This window comes from Narcine bancroftii, chromosome 7, assembly GCF_036971445.1.
Source record: "Narcine bancroftii isolate sNarBan1 chromosome 7, sNarBan1.hap1, whole genome shotgun sequence".
NCBI lineage: Eukaryota > Metazoa > Chordata > Chondrichthyes > Torpediniformes > Narcinidae > Narcine > Narcine bancroftii.
In genome coordinates, this window is record NC_091475.1 from 15,268,764 (window position 1) to 15,286,057 (window position 17,294).

Below are 17,294 nucleotides of genomic sequence, written 5' to 3' on the forward strand. Positions count from 1 at the left end.
AGTGGTGACCTATGGTCGGGAAAGATGGGCCTGAAGTCATACAAATATACTGCTTATTTTGGTGTATGAGATGACCTTCAGATAAGACGGGTCCCCAAATTCAGCCTGAATTTCATGGCTTTAGCATAAATCGGGTGTATAAGATGACTTCCCCCCAAAAAAAGTCTGATGGCAGTATAAACAGTGAGACTCTGGATGTGCTTGCTGAGTTCTTCGCCTCAGATGATGAGGGTGATAGTGATTTAGAAGAATTTTAGATTTGTTTTTTTACAATAAAAATTTCTTTTTAATTGTAGTGCGCGTCGAAAGAACCAAAGACTTGTTGATCCAAACCAAGGTTTTTATTAACTAAAAGACTGGAGCATATCACAAGTAGGTCGACCAGTCCAGAATGACCTGGTCTGGCTAGGAGCAATCCTTTAAGACCTGCCAGTAGGCATGGCTACTCTCTCAGCCAATCACAGTCATCCTACACTACCATCTGTACATATATATATTGGTGATAGAATCTGTGATTTGATTTGATTGATTTGGCTTGGCTTCGCGGACGAATATTTATAGAGGGGTAATGTCCACGTCATCTGCAGGCTCGTTTGTGGCTGACAAGTCTGATGCAGGACAGGCAGACATGGTTGCAGCGGTTGCAAGGTGGGTTGGGGTTGGGTGTTGGGTTTTTCCTCCTTTGTCTTTTGTCAGTGAGGTGGGCTCTGCGGTCTTCTTCCAAGGAGGTTGCTGCCCGCCGAACTGTGAGGCGCCAAGATGCACGGTTTGAGGCGATATCAGCCCACTGGCGGTGGTCAATGTGGCAGGCACCAAGAGATTTCTTTAGGCAGTCCTTGTACCTCTTCTTTGGTGCACCTCTGTCTCGTTGGCCAGTGGAGAGCTCGCCATATAACACGATCTTGGGAAGCCGATGGTCCTCCATTCTGGAGACATGACCTACCCAGCGCAGTTGGATCTTCAGCAGCGTGGATTCAATGTACTATCACACTAATATACCAGTAGCTTAAAAATTTATTGTAGGGTGGGATCTGAGTGCGTTATGGACCAATTGACTGCTATTTTGAGTAAAATTTTAAGGACACGATTTTTATATCTGGCCTATCAGATGACCCCTGTTTTTGGCTTTGCTTTTGGGTGCTTCAAGGGTCGTCTTATTCGCCAAAATAAATACGGTAAATCCAGAAAAAGTGTTAGCTTTCACTATTTAAAGAAAGGATTCACATCTTTATAATTCTATCACAATCATAAATGCTGTACATCAAAGAAGTATCATCTTGTGTTTAAATTTATTATCTTGTACATGGGTGGGATGATTAGTGTAGCAGTCAGCGCAATGCTGTTACTGCACCAGTGATTGGGACCGGGGTTCGAATCCCTATCCCAATCTGTAAGGAGTTTGTACATTCTCCCCATGTCTGTGTAGGTTTCCCCTGAGGGCTCCGGTTTCTTCCCACTGTTCAAAATGTATCAGGGCTTGTAGAATAATCGGGTGTAATTGAGTGGCATGGGCTCATGGGCCGAAAGGACCTGTTCCCGTGCTGTATGTCTAAATTTTTTAAACATAAAATAAATTGAAATTTAAATAAATATATTTACAGATGCAAATAGGTCTTATACCAGGTATATAACATACAAAACAACACATAAAAAGAAGGGCAAAAAAAAAGATAATATATGATGGAAATACATAATAATAAATAAATGATACCTAAATGTTTTTGCTCGACTGTAGCACATCACTTAGCTCCCACAAAGAGTTTTGCTGTGATGAGTGATGACTTGTTTATCTGAAACTATACAGAAAGCAGTGGTGGCTCAGATGAGGCAGCAAATATGAAGAAAGAAGCAGTTGATGGGTTTCCATAGAGCTTAAAGATAACTTTTTGCTGTGCTGAGGAAAGTTCATCAATTTTAACATTAACTCTGCTTCTCTCTCCCCAGATTCTGCCTCATTTGCTTTTATCCAGAGGTTACTGCCTTATTTCAAAATTCCAGCATAAACAATATTCTGCTTTTGATCTAACATCGGTAGTTTGAGGGATAAAAGTTGGCCAGAACACAAGAACCTCATGTTCTTCAAAATATTGCCACAAATCTTTTATGTCTACCTGAGAGAATTGAAGGGCCATCAGTTAAATGTGTCCCTGAATGCAATCTGGTGTATCATCCTAGCACAATGTTGGCAAGTCTTAGCAGTTGGATTTCAGTTCTTCCAATAGGTGAAGACATGATTGTAATAACCTTCACCAGAAAAGGCAAAATGTTGGTAGTTTAAAAGACCAATTTTGGACCACCATTGTTTATATGGGCCAGATAACAAGACCTTAAAAATGCACGTTTCCCACCTCAAAGGGGAAAAGTATATCAACCAGCATTCAGAAGCAGAGTTTATTGTCATGAACATATCACAAAATTCTTTTTTTTTGTGACAGCATTACAGTGCAAATATTGCGATAAATTACATTTCAAAATAAATAAATAGTGCAAGAAAATCAGTAAAATGGAGTAGTGTCCAAGGTTTATTGTCCATTCAGAAATCTGATGGCAGATGGGAAGAAACTGTCCTTGTGCTGCTGGGTGTTGGTTTTCAGGTTCCTGTACCTTTTTCCTAATGGTAGCAGTGTGAAGAGGGCATAGCCTGGGTGATGGGGTGGCTTGAAGATAGGAGCTGCTTTCTTAAGACGACGTCTGTTGTCGAAGTCCTCTGAAATATACAGTAAATGCTAGAAACTCTCAAAAAGTCAGACAGCAGCAGTGAAAAGAATTAATATTTTGGGTTGAAGCCCCTTTGTCAAAATTGGAACAGAGAAAAAAAACAGATTTGTTTGAAGTTACAAAAGAGGGGCATATACATTGGACAAAAGGAATAATTGCACAGTGTCCAAGCTCAAGAACTGAGAGGTCTTTTATTGTTTCAGGAAGGGCCATGTGTTTTTGGCAAACAGAGGAATTCATCCATGTTTTTTTCTGGAGAGAGACAGTCAGTCTACTGCAGCAGTTTGTGTTGAAGACTGCAAGTTTGCAGACCTGCTGCAAGACCCCATTTCAAGATGGGTTTTTGAGTTCTGAGTTAAGCCTATTTCAAATCTCTGAGGTCATTTACAGAGACTTTGACTGGTCATTGTGTTTCTTCTGAAATAGGGGGAACCTGAAAGAAGAGGTTACCATTTGGAAAAACCCACAAGGACAAAAGTTTCTTTGGCAAGATCATGGATTGTTAATGTATAAGTCTTAATATTTTAGATGTGTTGAAGTTCTATTCTTACCTATATTTATGTAAATATACTTCATGGTCCTGGAGAAATGCTATCTCGTCTTTACCATGCGTGCATGGTATGAACAAATAAAAGTGATTTGACTTGACTTGACTTGTGTACCCTGTGATATTTGTCTCTGAGGGTGACGTCGGAACATCAGTGAAGAGGGTGAACCCTTGCAAAGTGTCAAGATACCTAGCAGGGTACTGAAAATCTACGCTAACCAACTCACCAGAATGTTCACAGACATTTTCAACCTCTCACTGGTCCAGTCAGAGGTTCCCACCTGCTTCAAAATGGCATCAATCATCCCGGTATCCAAGAAGAGTAGTGTGAGCTGCCTCAACGACTACTGCTCAACAGCACTAACCTCTACTGTCATTAAATGCTTTGAGAGGCTGGTCATGGCCAGAATTAACGTGTACCTAAGCAAAATCTGGATCCGCTGCAATTCGCCTATCGTCATTCAATTTGTCCTTAGGTAATCCATGCAGAGTTTCCCTCATCTTGCTACATTTTTCCAAGAGACTGCCAATTCAATCCCAGATTGAACAGGTCTTTGGTTCCTAGGTTTATTCCTACTTCCTTTGTTTTGAATAAGGATACAGCATTTGCATCTCCCCAGCCCTTTGGCTCCATCCCTTCCAGATCTTTGGAACATTATGGCTATTATCACCATGTTAATAAATCCTATGGAGAAAATATAGCCTACAGGTCCAGTGAGAAGAGCTGATAGAGGCAGTACGAAAAAAAAAAGTCTGAAGTATGAAAGAGACAGCAGGTTTAACCCCAAGTGCCGAGTGTGTGGATCAGCACACGGGAAGATTATATTGCAATCATAGAAATGTGGTTGAAGGAAGGGCAGGACTAACAGCAAAATGTTCTGGGGTACAGATATTTCAGGTGTAGCAGAGGTCAGGGTGCATTTCACTGCATCAGAGAGACCATGCAGGAACTCTTGGAGAAATCAGCCAATGAGACCACATGGGTGGAACAAAGGCATTAGAAAGGGGCTGTCACCTAGAGGGGTTATTTTACAGGTCTCCCAAAAGTCAATGGGAAGTTGAAGAACAGATATCTAGACAAATTGCCAAAGTTTGAAAAAGCTGTAGGGTTGTAGTCGTGGGGGTTTTTAAACTTTGCCCACATTAAACCAGACTCTCTTAATCAAAGGGGCTGACATGGAGAGGAACTTGCAAAAGGTTTTTTGAACCAGTATGTAGAAAATCCAGAATCTGAATTTATTGTCATGAAATTCATTGTTTTGTGGCAGCATCACAGTGCAAACATTTATATAAACCATCTTACAAAATAAATAAAAATAGTGCAAGAAAAAAAAGTCAAGGCAGTGTCTGTGGTTCATTGTTCATTAGGAATCTGATTGCAGAGGGGAAGAGGCTATCCTTGTGCCACTGAGTGTTTTTTTTTCAGGCTCCTGTACCTTTTCCCCAATGGTAGGAGAGTGAAGAGGACATGGCCTGGGTGGTGGGGGTCTTTGAGGATAGAGGCTGCTTTCTTCAGAAACAACCTCTTATAGATGTACTCGATGGAGTGAAGACTGGTGGCGATGATGTCGCAGACTGAGTTAACAACCCTCTGAAGTTTTTTTCTTGTCCTGACCATTGGCATCTCTGCACCAGCCAAAATGCTTGCCATGGTGCAACAGTAGAAGTTTTTGAGAGTCTTTGGTGACATACTGAATCTCCTTAAAACTCCTTAAAAAGTATAGCCACTCGCCAGCCTTCTTTGAGGTTGCATCATCATGGAGGCTCCAGGCAGATCCTTGGAGATGTTGACATCCAGGAATTTGAAGTTTTTGACCCTCTCCACAACTGACTCCACAAGAGGACTAGTTCATGTTCTCCTGATTTCCTCCTGAATTCCACAATCATCTCCTTGCTTTTACTAACGTTGCCGTCTGTGATTCTGGCGACAACTGTGGTGTCATCAGCAAATTTGCAGATAGCCTTGGAATTGTGTTCTATGAGGGGAGGGGCTGTGTGAGACCTTACCTTAGGGAATGAGGATGGTCAAGTGATAGAAATGTCTCAGCTTCATGGGTTGCTCCTCGAGATAGGACCCAAGACTGGGGGAAGGCAGATTTCACTAGTGTAAGGCAAGAGCTGACGGATATCAATTAGATGCAGTTCCTAGAGAGCAAAGCATCCTCCAAGGTGTGAGTGATATTTAAATACGAATGTGATAGTAAGAGTCCAGGTTCAGTAAGGGTAAAAGCAAAGATGGTAAGATGAGGGAAGTTTACACAAAAATGCTGGAGAATCTCAGCAAGTCACACAGCATTCTTTATAGAGCAAAAACACAGATGTATAATCAAAATTTCAGACCTGAGCCCTTCATCAAGGTATGAGCAAAATACAAGTAGGCACCTGAATAAAATGGTGTGAGGGAGGGGCAGAGGAAGGAGCACAGGCCCAAAGGCGAGAGGTCAAAGGTGGTTATCGACACAGCATCTTCCAGCTTCTCCTGTCGGGAAAGAGATACAGAAGTATCAGAGCCAGAAATGCCAGGCTGAGAAGCAGCTTCTTCCCACGGTCAGTGAAACTAGTGAATGACTGATGAACTGCTCGTTTAATCCCTCCGAGACTCAACTATTTATTTAACAATATTTATTTACTTTTTTATATGCGTTGCATATAAATTGCTTGTAAATATGTATTGTTGCAGAATAAGTTAATACAATTATGGAATATCTTAAGGGGTAAAGTTAAATTGTAGGGGTTTAGGTATTAGCTTAATACATTTCACAAGCAGCCATCTCAGTTTACATTCCACAAGAGACATCAACAGTTCACAAAAGACATCTCATTTGAAATGCAAAAGCAATGACTAAAGTGGAGCCTTCATGTCTGCCTCTGCCAGTGTCTTACAGTATTGAAGACTTCACAAGTAGGTGTTAATGGAACTGATGTTATAATTGGAATGGGCTACTGTCTTTAAAGGAACAGATGTCGAGGCTCAGAAATGAATGAATCTTCTTTTGCTATTAAAGCTGGTGCCAGCTTGAAGTCTGATGATCTAAGAGGGGTCATGTGGTTTTGCAAACAGAGAAGGAGAGAGAGAAAGTTTTCTGTAGCAGGTTTGTGGTGAAGGCTGCAAAATTGGGAGATTTGGTAAAGATCCCATTTGAACACGGGTTTTGAGTTCTGAGTTCAGCCTATTCTAAACCCAATTTACCAGAGGATGTGGCTGGTTATTGTGTTTCTCCTGATCTAGGGGAAAAAAAGAACTCTTTGTGGTAACCTGGAAGAAGAGGTTATCATTGGAAAAACCCATGAGGAGCAAGTTTCCTTGGAAATAGCTGATTGAAGGAGATCGGTTTGTGTGTGTCCAAAGAACAACGAATATCTCTCTGAAACCAACAAGAACCTTCCTGAGCAAGAACAATTTAAGTTAAATCACCAGAGCCTGGTGAAGATCATAAATGTTAAATTCTGTGCACAGTATAAACATTGCCTGATACTAGTGAACTTGGAGAAGTGAAATGTGAACAAGTGAAACAAAGAACTTTCCTGAACACACACACACACATTTATGTTTGCACATAGTGGGGTTAAGTTTCAAGTTAAGTAAGTTTAAAGATAAGTAAGTAATGTTATGTTATTAATAGTTTAATTTTAAAAAACTATTATTTTGAATTTACCATTGTCTGGTGAATTTTCCATTGCTATTCCCGTGTTAGTGATAACAAAGTCCTTTTGGTCCTAAAAATAACTGAAAGTATTGTTAATTTGTAACAATATGCTATGTCAATGTATGTGTGTGTGTGTTTTTATACTGAGGACCAAAGAATGCTGTTTTGTCCAGTTGTACATACCATAGTATGATAATAATAAACTTGAACTCGAACGTAATTATGAAATGCTTTGAGCGTATGATGATAGAACACATCAAAGTATACCTCCCAGAGATGCTGGACCTATTTCAATTCATCTATAGAAGAACCTGTTCCTCAAATGATTCTGTAGCCTCGTCCCTTCACTCCATCCTGACCCAACTGGAGAATGATGCATCATAAGCCAGGCTGCAGTTCATTGACTAGCATTGACTAGCCAGTGCTCAGCACTTAATACAATCATTCCCCAGAGACTGGTAGAGAAGCTGTCCTCACTGGGATGCAACACCCCTCTCTGTAACTGGATCCTGGACTTCCTAATGGAAAGTCCACAGTCTGTCTTGATTGGTAACAGAACGTTAAGCACTGCCACACTGAGCACTGGTGCATCTTAGGGCTTTGTGCTCAGCTCGATCCTGTTTACGTGACAGACCCACGACTGCATCAACAGATTCAGCTTCAACAGTGTCATCATGTTTGCAGGTGACACAACAGTCGTCGGCCTCATCAGCCACAACAATGAGTCGCACTACAGAGAAGTGGAAAATCCCGTGAAATGGTGCAAGAGTAACAATCTGAGTCTCAACCTGAACAAGATGAAGGAGATGATCGTGGACTTCAGGAGGGCTAGGAACGACTACCCTCCATTACACATCAACAACTTTGTAGTAGAGAGTGGAAAGCACCAATTTCCTTAGAGTTCACTTAACTAGTGACCTATTATGGACACTTAACATCTTCTCATGTCAGGAAGGCACTTCTTGTGAAGACTGAAACAGGCAAGGCTACCAGTCACCATCGTGTCATCCTTTTACAGGAACTCCATTGGGACAATCCTGGCTGGCTGCATCACAGTGTGGTGCAGTTGATACAGAGAAATGGTTCGGAGGTCAATCCACAGAACCATAAATGTGGCAGAGAGGATCACTGGAGTCTTTCAGACCCCTATTGATGTTTTCTATCAGGATCATTGTCTGAAGAAGGCACTAAAGTCGTTGAGGACTCCTACCATCCCACACACAGTGTCTTTCAGCTACTCCCATTGGGAAAGGGATACAGGAGTATCAGAGCCGGCACCACCAGGCTGAGAAAAAGCTTCTTTCCAGGGGCAGTGAGACTGCTAAACAACCAAACGAACTGCTCACACTAAGCATCCGATTCTAAGCAATATTTATTTATTTATTTGTCTATATGAATACTTGTCCTGCATCTATATTGTTTGTTTGTATGTGTGTTATATCTTGTGTGTTTTGCCCCGAGGACTGGAGAACGCTGTTTTGTCAGGTTGCACTTGAGCAATCAGATAATAATAAACTTGACTTGACTTGACTATATTCAATGAGGAAAAGAGGAACGTTTTATTTGTTCTTTTCTTCTAAATTCTTCACAGTCAATGAAGAACCTTTGAAGTCATTAAGAGGGCAGTTATATACCAATTTACACACAGCAACATCAGAGTACAACTGTGTAATCGTTGATCTATTTATTTGATTATTTTTGTTGACTGAAAGATGTGTTGGTCAGCCGAATATCTCAGCTGTGCCTTAACTAGTAAGCAGGTCACTCAATGTATGGAATCACTCAAAGGACAGTTGGTTGATTATCGGGAAGATATTAATGTAGTATGCCATTCATTGTTTGAACAACTTTGGTGAATAATTTGCAAACTGTGCACCAGGAATCAGGCATTGTGGTAAAAGTTAAGATATTGGGCCAGTGGAGGAATGAAAAACAGGCAGAATGGAAACAAGCTCAAAGTGTGCGGACAGATTTGATTGGTCTTGACATAATTTTGTTCATGTTTGTCATGACTTCGAATTACTTTGGTCCAGCTGCTGCCACATGACCAGAACCTCTACCGCATGCCCACCTGATTAACAGCAGCAGAAAATCCAAGGGAATTTAAGTCATGGGCAAATGTGACCATGATGAAAAGATTTTGTATGTTATAGCTCCTTTATGACTCTGCCATTCGAATGTAGTACTCCATCAGGAATCATCTCGTGTAAACAAATTATAAAGTTCAATTAATAATTTGAAAGGAGAAAAGACAAGTTTAGAGGTTGAAACCTGGAATGATTACACCTTCCCACATAGAAGCAAATATTCTGGGCAGCATAGTCGGCGTAGCGGTTAGTGCAACACCTTTACAGCACCAGCGATCGGGACAGGGCCAGGGTTCGAATGCCACGCTGTCCGTAAGAAATTTGTACATTCTCCCCACGTCTGTGTGGGTTTTCCCTGCAGGCTCCGGTTTCCTCCCACCATTCAAAATGTACCAGAGGTGTAGGTTTAATTGAGTGTAAATTGGGCGGCACAGACTCGTGCTGCATTTCAAATGAATCAATCACAAGCAATCTAGGCCATCACTCCATTCCAAATCTTTTTCTCAAGTTATCTCTGGGGAGAGGTGTTGATGGTTGCATGTTTGGATTAGGGGTACAGGAAGCTGCTTTGTGCATTACAACCTAGATTCAGATTCAATTTACTGTTATGTACACAAGATACAATAGAAAGCTTTTACAACTGGACAAGATTCATTTGAATGAGAATTCACCATAAAAAAAGATTTGGATAAAAAAAGGTGAGCTGAGCACTCAACCCCAGTGTCTGCAGACATTCTTGGTTTTTTTCCATTAAGCTGGTAATTTATTGCTTGAATTATTGTAATGTGTTGACTTGTTCATTAGTGTTTTCATATGTTTAATACCATTTATTTACTTTTATTAAAATCATATTTAAGTTTTAATAATTCCCTCATGATTTTATAAGATCAACCTCACCTCCTATACTCCAGGGAGTAAAGTCCCATGGTATCTAGCCTGTCTGTACCAACTCAAGCCCTTCAGTCTTGGTAATACCCTCATGAATCTTTACCAGAGCCTTTCTAGCTCACTGGCATTATTCCTATAATTGGGCAGCCACACCTGCACATAATACTCCAAATCTGGTTGCTCCAACATCTTGTAAAATGATGTCCCAAATCTTGCAGTCAGTGCTCTGACTGAGGAAGAACGGCAAGCTAAATGTCTTCTTCACATTCTGAGATCTTTGGAATGTTTACCCTCCACTGCCCCAAATTCACTCTCACTGCCTTTGCAACCCTAATTAGTGTACTTATCATCCACAGACTACATTCAATTTGTTCAGCAGTAGTGAGTTTGCACGTCCTTTATCAAAGTCCAGCATAGGAGACATCCCGCTGTGAACTGTTCATAGTTCCACATCAGGGTTTAGACGACCTTGGGAATAAAGGGAATAGAACATAGAACACTACAGCACAGTACAGGCCCTGTTGATTCAAGATGCTGGTAAAAAAAAAATCAGGAATGACCAGAGGAAAGGCGTTTCATAAATCAGTGCTTGTGATCTGGAATTCAAAGTTAAAATGGTGAAGGAATCAAATTCAATTGCAACTTTCAAAGAGGATGCCGATACAGATTTGAGGGAGAAAATAATTGTGGTGAATAATGCAAGAATTGGACTGACTGGACTATTCTTGCAGGAAGCTGGCATAGATTTGGCCCAATGACCTCTATCTTGACATTAGTAGTTCCATGATTTTGTGATACAGTGATTCTATCAATCACATTCAAACATGTGCCAACACCCTAACCTCCTGACCACTGCAATCTGAAAACTGAAAAACATCACTCTCCTCAACACCTACCTAAATGAGATTTCTACACAAGGCATAACATTTTCAATCGCCATGCTCGTCTACATCTACATCCCTCGATACTTTATCTACACCTAATCACTGACTTTGACATACCCCCACTCCACCTTAACCTCCCTGTTTGGAACCCATTGTTCTTAGAATACCTGGTTTGATTGTGCCCTCAGATGAGTACAGATCAGTTTTATAGCTTCCTTTGGCATGTGATTACATTTGATGTGCAGATGATTTGCGTGATAACTTTAAAGCAAACTTCATCTCGAATTGGAAGTCCCTGCAAACCCCTTCAGTCACCTCAGTGCCTCTGTAAACCAATCTGGTGACTACTTTAAAAGAAAAGTAATTTGCCATCGTTGAGGTTCTGGCTACAACCGATATGCTTCTCGTTGATACAAAATGCCACTCAATGCTTTTTCATAGCTGTTTACATTCATTATATATAATGAAAAGGATAGCTATTGAGCTCCCCACATTTATGCAGTCAATTTATGAAACAATGTGGACTACATTGTTTTGGCTCCAAGCAACAAACTAGCACCAGATAATTGTCTCAGGCTGAAGCTGTTTCTCCTCTTCTGATTCTGAGGGAACTGGTTCATATATGTCTTTGGTTGTTATCCTGTAGACATTTCTTACTTTATTTTCAATTACCTTGCCTCTGCCAGACTCTGACACTTTCATTCCCAGATTTTTTTTATTGTTCCCCATTCTCTCCTTCCTCTGTTTGCACCACGCCAAACTACTGTATCTGGAAGGCCATCAGCTGAGCTCAAGCAGTGAGGATGTGAGAGTAGACCAGGTTGAGCAAGTTAAAGCTTAGATGTCCATGACCTTTGTCCAAGAAGCAGTAGTGTTCTTGCTACTGGAATGAGGGCTTGACCCAAATGTTTTATGTGACGGCTGGGATGGGAATCTTTGGATTTGGCAACCCGCCACCCGTTCTGTGCTCTAAACCAGTTAATTAATCAGGTTGCTTTGGGTTTTGAATAATCTGTTTTCTGTGTACGCGGAGGTATTACTCTGCGAGTTCAAAATAGCTGGGTCAGAACTAAGTTAGTGATTATGTGAATGAAATGGGAGATGGAGACTTTGAACGTTCCCTCCCTCCCCTGGGTTGTAAAATAGTGGTGATGCTCTGAATGAATCCATTGATATAGGTACACTGCAGACTGTGTTTCAAATACAGTTAATGCATAATGAATCCCTAATGCATAGACTTCGTCGATGGAAAAATACGAGCAGCAAAAGGTCATTTGAGTGAAATATGAAGGCCTGCAGATGCTGTGATTGCGGTTAAAAGCACAGAAGTACTTGAGGAATTCAGCAGGTCTCGCAGCCTTTTAATTCGAGTACTTGTCTGCTCTTTACTCATACCTTGAAGGGCTTATACTCAAAACATCGGTTATACACCTTTACCCCTAAGGATTCTGCAAGACCTGCTGAGTTCCTCCAGCATTTCGACATTTTGTTTTATTTGATCCTTTGAGCTTGCTTGACCATTCAGCATTGCTGATCAACCAACTCAATACTGTATTCTAGGACTCTCCCCATTCCCTTTGATGGCTTTTCCTTCACCAAGTTTATCCAGTGCCTTCTTAAATATTCTCAGTGCTGTGATTTCTTTCATCTTCTATGAAAGGGAATGCCACCTGTGATGCCAGGGGTAGTGATGGAAGCAGAGACAATAGCCTCATTCACACTTTAACCCAGTAATTAACCACCAATCTACCAATTAACGTGACAGTGTGAATGCTCGCAAATTGGCATGCAGGCATCAGTCCACCTAGGAAGAGCGTATCATCGTCCATTCGTTTTGAATCAGTGTACCAGTTAGCCCATTGTGAAAGGGACAGGGGGTATTCAGGACATCACCGCTGGAGGATAAGCGACCCTTTGCTTTGGGGTACTGGGTGCTGAGTATGAAAGGGCGCAGAGAACCGGTTAACATTGGTCCAGTGTGAACGGCAAAAATGCTATTTTGAACTGGTTTGTTGAACCACCAATTTACCAGTTAGCTAATGTGAAAAGGGCTAATAGTAAGAATTAAGAGGCTTTTAGATGGACAGGAGAATATGCAGATTTACTGACCACGTGAAGGCAGTAGAGATGAATTTAATTTGACATCATGTTCAGTGCAGACATCATGGATCTGTTTCTGTGCTGCACTGTCCTATCATTCTATCCATCATACTCAAATCCTCTTGCTCTGAAAGCCAGCGTACCATCTGCTTGTTGCCTCAATATGTTTACTTTCAGTGACTGGTATACAACAACAATCAAGTCTCTTTATATTTCAAATCTTCCCAATCTAACATCATTCTAAAAAAATATTCCTTAGGTTTTACTACAGGTGTGGGTAACTTCACTATGTCTGTCAAATGTTTGCCACTGCCTCAATCTGTCTACATTGCATTGAAGCTTCCTAATGGACTGATATCTTTTATAATAGCACCTCAGCTAAATGGCCGACCATTTCCTATTTATTCGTCCTTTTTAAAAAAAATAATGGGATCACATTAGCCACCATTCATTTTGTGGGAATATTGCATAATTTATATAATTCTGAAAAATGATAACCAATGCAGCCATTATTTCAACGACCGCTTCTCTGAAGACCCTGGAATGAAAATGATCATTCCCTAGGGATTTATTGGTTTACAGTGTAATTAATTTCTCCAATAAAATTTTCTTCTTAAATCTCAATTTTAGCTCATTAAGATCATTGGATTATTGGCTGTGTAACATTTCTGCAAGATTACTTTGTCCTCTTTGCAAAGACAAAACCAAAGTATCCGTTTAATTACTGTGCCATCTCCCTGCACCTTACGATGAATTTTCCTATTTCTGACTTTAGGGGACCTGTACTTGAGCTCATTAATCTGTTCTTTCTACATATTTATAAAGCTTTAAAGTCCACTGTTGAGTTAATTCATTACTTTCAACAAACAGCACTCTTTAAAGATCTAACCTCATCCACCCTCAGCACTCACTGCGCATCTCGCAGCTGGTGGACAACACCATGATAATGATGTCCCATTGCTCAACAACAAATTACCTTCACATTGTGACTTCAGAAAAAGTTATGCCTCAAATTACTTCATGATGGAGATGCAATAAACATTTGGCCTCAGAGGATGTGATAAGGAAGCATGACTCAAATCATACTTACGCATATGGGCAATGTGTTCCAGATTCCAAGAACTCACTGGGTGCAAATGTGTTCCTCAACTCTCCAAGGCCCTCTGTGCTCGACATCTCCATTCAAGGAAATGTTTCTCACCATGAAAACTATGCAAGATCTTCATCCTTAATTGATCATTAATTTGGTCATTCATTCATTGACGATTTTTTTTACATTCGCCTTTGTTCAATTGAGTACAGTTTACAGCTACCGGTAATTAGAAATATTGTGGACAGTGACAAACATTTCCCTGAATGAAGATGTTTGCCATATATTCCTACCAAAACAAAACAGACCTCCCTACCTTGTAATCCATTATTTTTCTGTCATCCATGTGCCTGTCTAAAAAATCTCTTAAATGCCCTAATGTTTCAGTTTCCACCATCAAGGCATTGCAGGCACCCACAATTTTCTTTATCTCCCTAAGTTTTCCTCCCTCTTGTGTTTGCTACTCCCGCCGTGGAAAGATGGTGCTCGCTGGCTACCCTATCAATGCCTCTCAGAATCCTGTAGACCTCTATAAAGTTGCCTCTCATCCTTCTTCACTCCAAATAGAAAAGTCCTAGCCCTACACTTCTTCTTTGGCTTGGCTTCGCGGACGAAGATTTATGGAGGGGTAAATATCCACGTCAGCTGCAGGCTCATTGGTGGCTGACAAGTCTGATGCGGGACAGGCAGACATGGTTGCAGCGGTTGCAGGGGAAAATTGGTTGGTTGGGGTTGGGTGTTGGGTTTTTCCTCCTTTGTCATTTGTCAGTGAGGTGGGCTCTGCGGTCTTCTTCAAAGGAGGTGGCTGCCCGCCGAACTGTGAGGCGCCAAGATGCACGGTTTGAGGCGATATCAGCCCACTGGCGGTGGTCAATGTGGCAGGCTCCAAGAGATTTCTTTAGGCAGTCCTTGTACCTCTTCTTTGGTGCACCTCTGACACGATGGCCAGTGGAGAGCTCGCCATATAACACGATCTTGGGGAGGCGAAGGTCCTCCATTCTGGTGACGTGACCTACTCAGCGCAGTTGGATCTTCAACAGCGTGGATTCGATGCTGTCGGCCTCTGCCATTTCGAGTACTTCGATGTTAGGGATGAAGTCGCTCCAATGAATGTTGAGGATGGAGTGGAGACAACGCTGGTGGAAGCGTTCTAGGAGCCGTAGGTGATGCCGGTAGAGGACCCATGATTCGGAGCCGAACAGGAGTGTGGGTATGACAATGGCTCTGTATACGCTTATCTTTGTGCGGTTTTTCAGTTGGTTGTTTTTCCAGACTCTTTTGTGTAGTCTTCCAAAGGCGCTATTTGCCTTGGTGAGTCTGTTGTCTATCTCGTTGTCGATTCTTGCATCCGATAAAATGGTGCAGCCGAGATAGGTAAACTGGTTGACCGTTTTGAGTTTTGTGTGCCTGATGGAGGTGTAGGGGGGCTGGTAGTCATGGTGGGGAGCTGGCTGATGGAGGACCTCAGTTTTCTTCAGGCTGACTTCCAGACCAAACATTTTGCCAGTTTCCGCAAAACAGGACGTCATGCGCTGGAGAGCTGGCTCTGAAAGGGCAACTAAAGCGGCATCGTCTGCAAAGAGTAGTTCACGGACAAGTTGCTCTTGTGTCTTGGTGTGAGTTTTCAGGCGCCTCAGATTTTTTTTTTAATTTTTAATTTTTCACACCATAAATCACAATAGCCATGATATACACTTTTTCTTTTTCACACATTTACAGTGACTTTTTCTCCCCCACCCCTCCCTCCTCCCAAGCCACCCCCCCCACCCCACCCCCTCTCATCCATTTTAGGTATACAATCTAGGTTGCATTAATTCAGTCAGACAATGTTGTCATTCAACAAAAATACACCAGAAATTCTACAGAGTCCATTCTTTTCTTTCTTTCTCCTTCCATCAACTTAGGTAATATTTGTCCCCGGTAGGTTTTTGCTATTGTATTTAATGTAAGGCTCCCATACTTGTTCGAATATTTCAATATTATTTCTTAAACTATATGTTATTTTTTCTAATGGAATACATTTATTCATTTCTATATACCATTGTTGTATTTTCAAATTATCTTCCAATTTCCAGGATGACATAATACATTTTTTTGCTACGGCTAGGGCTATCTTAACAAATCTTTTTTGTGCATCTTCCAAGTCAATTCCAAATTCTTTATTTTTTATGTTACTTAGGAGAAAGATCTCTGGATTCTTTGGTATATTGTTTTCTGTTATTTTATTTAATATCTGATTGAGATCATCCCAAAATTTTTCTACTCTCTCACATGTCCAGATTGCATGAATTGTTGTTCCCCTTTCTTTTTTACATCGAAAACATCTATCAGATACTGTTGGGTCCCATTTATTTAACTTTTGCGGTGTAATGTATAGTCTGTGTAACCAATTATATTGTATCATACGCAGCCTCGTATTTATTGTATTTCTCATCGTTCCAGAACATAATTTCTCCCATGTTTCCTTTTTTATCTTTATATTTAAATCTTGTTCCCATTTTTGTTTAGTTTTACCATTTGTTTCCTCATTCTCCTTTTCTTGCAGTTTAATATACATATTTGTTATAAATCTTTTAATTAACATTGTATCTGTAATCACATATTCAAGGTTACTTCCCTCTGGTAAACTCAAATTGCTTCCTAATTTATCTTTCAAGTAGGATCTCAGTTGGTAATATGCCAGCGCTGTATCTCCAGTTATATTGTACTTATCTCTCATTTGTTCAAAGGATAAGAATCTACTTCCTGAAAAACAATTTTCTATTCTTTTAATCCCTTTTTTTTCCCATTTTCTAAAGGAAAGGTTGTCTATTGTAAAAGGGAGTAGCTTATTTTGAGTCAATATTAGTTTTGGTAATTGATAATTTGTTTTATTTCTTTCTACATGAATCTTCTTCCATATATTGAGGAGATGGTGTAATACTGGAGAAGTTCTATGTTGTATCAATTTTTCGTCCCATTTATATAATATGTGTTCAGGTATCTTTTCCCCTATTTTATCTAATTCTAATCTCGTCCAGTCTGGTTTTTCCCTTGTTTGATAAAAATCTGATAGGTACCTTAATTGTGCGGCTCTATAATAATTTTTGAAGTTTGGCAATTGTAAGCCTCCTTGTTTATACCATTCTGTTAATTTATCTAGTGCTATCCTCGGTTTCCCCCCTCTCCATAAAAATTTCCTTATTATTTTCTTTAACTCTTTGAAGAATTTTTCTGTCAGTTGTATTGGCAATGCCTGAAATAAGTATAGTATCCTTGGAAAAATGTTCGTTTTAATACAGTTTATCCTTCCTATCAGTGTTAGTGGTAGCTCTTTCCAATGCTCTAAATCGT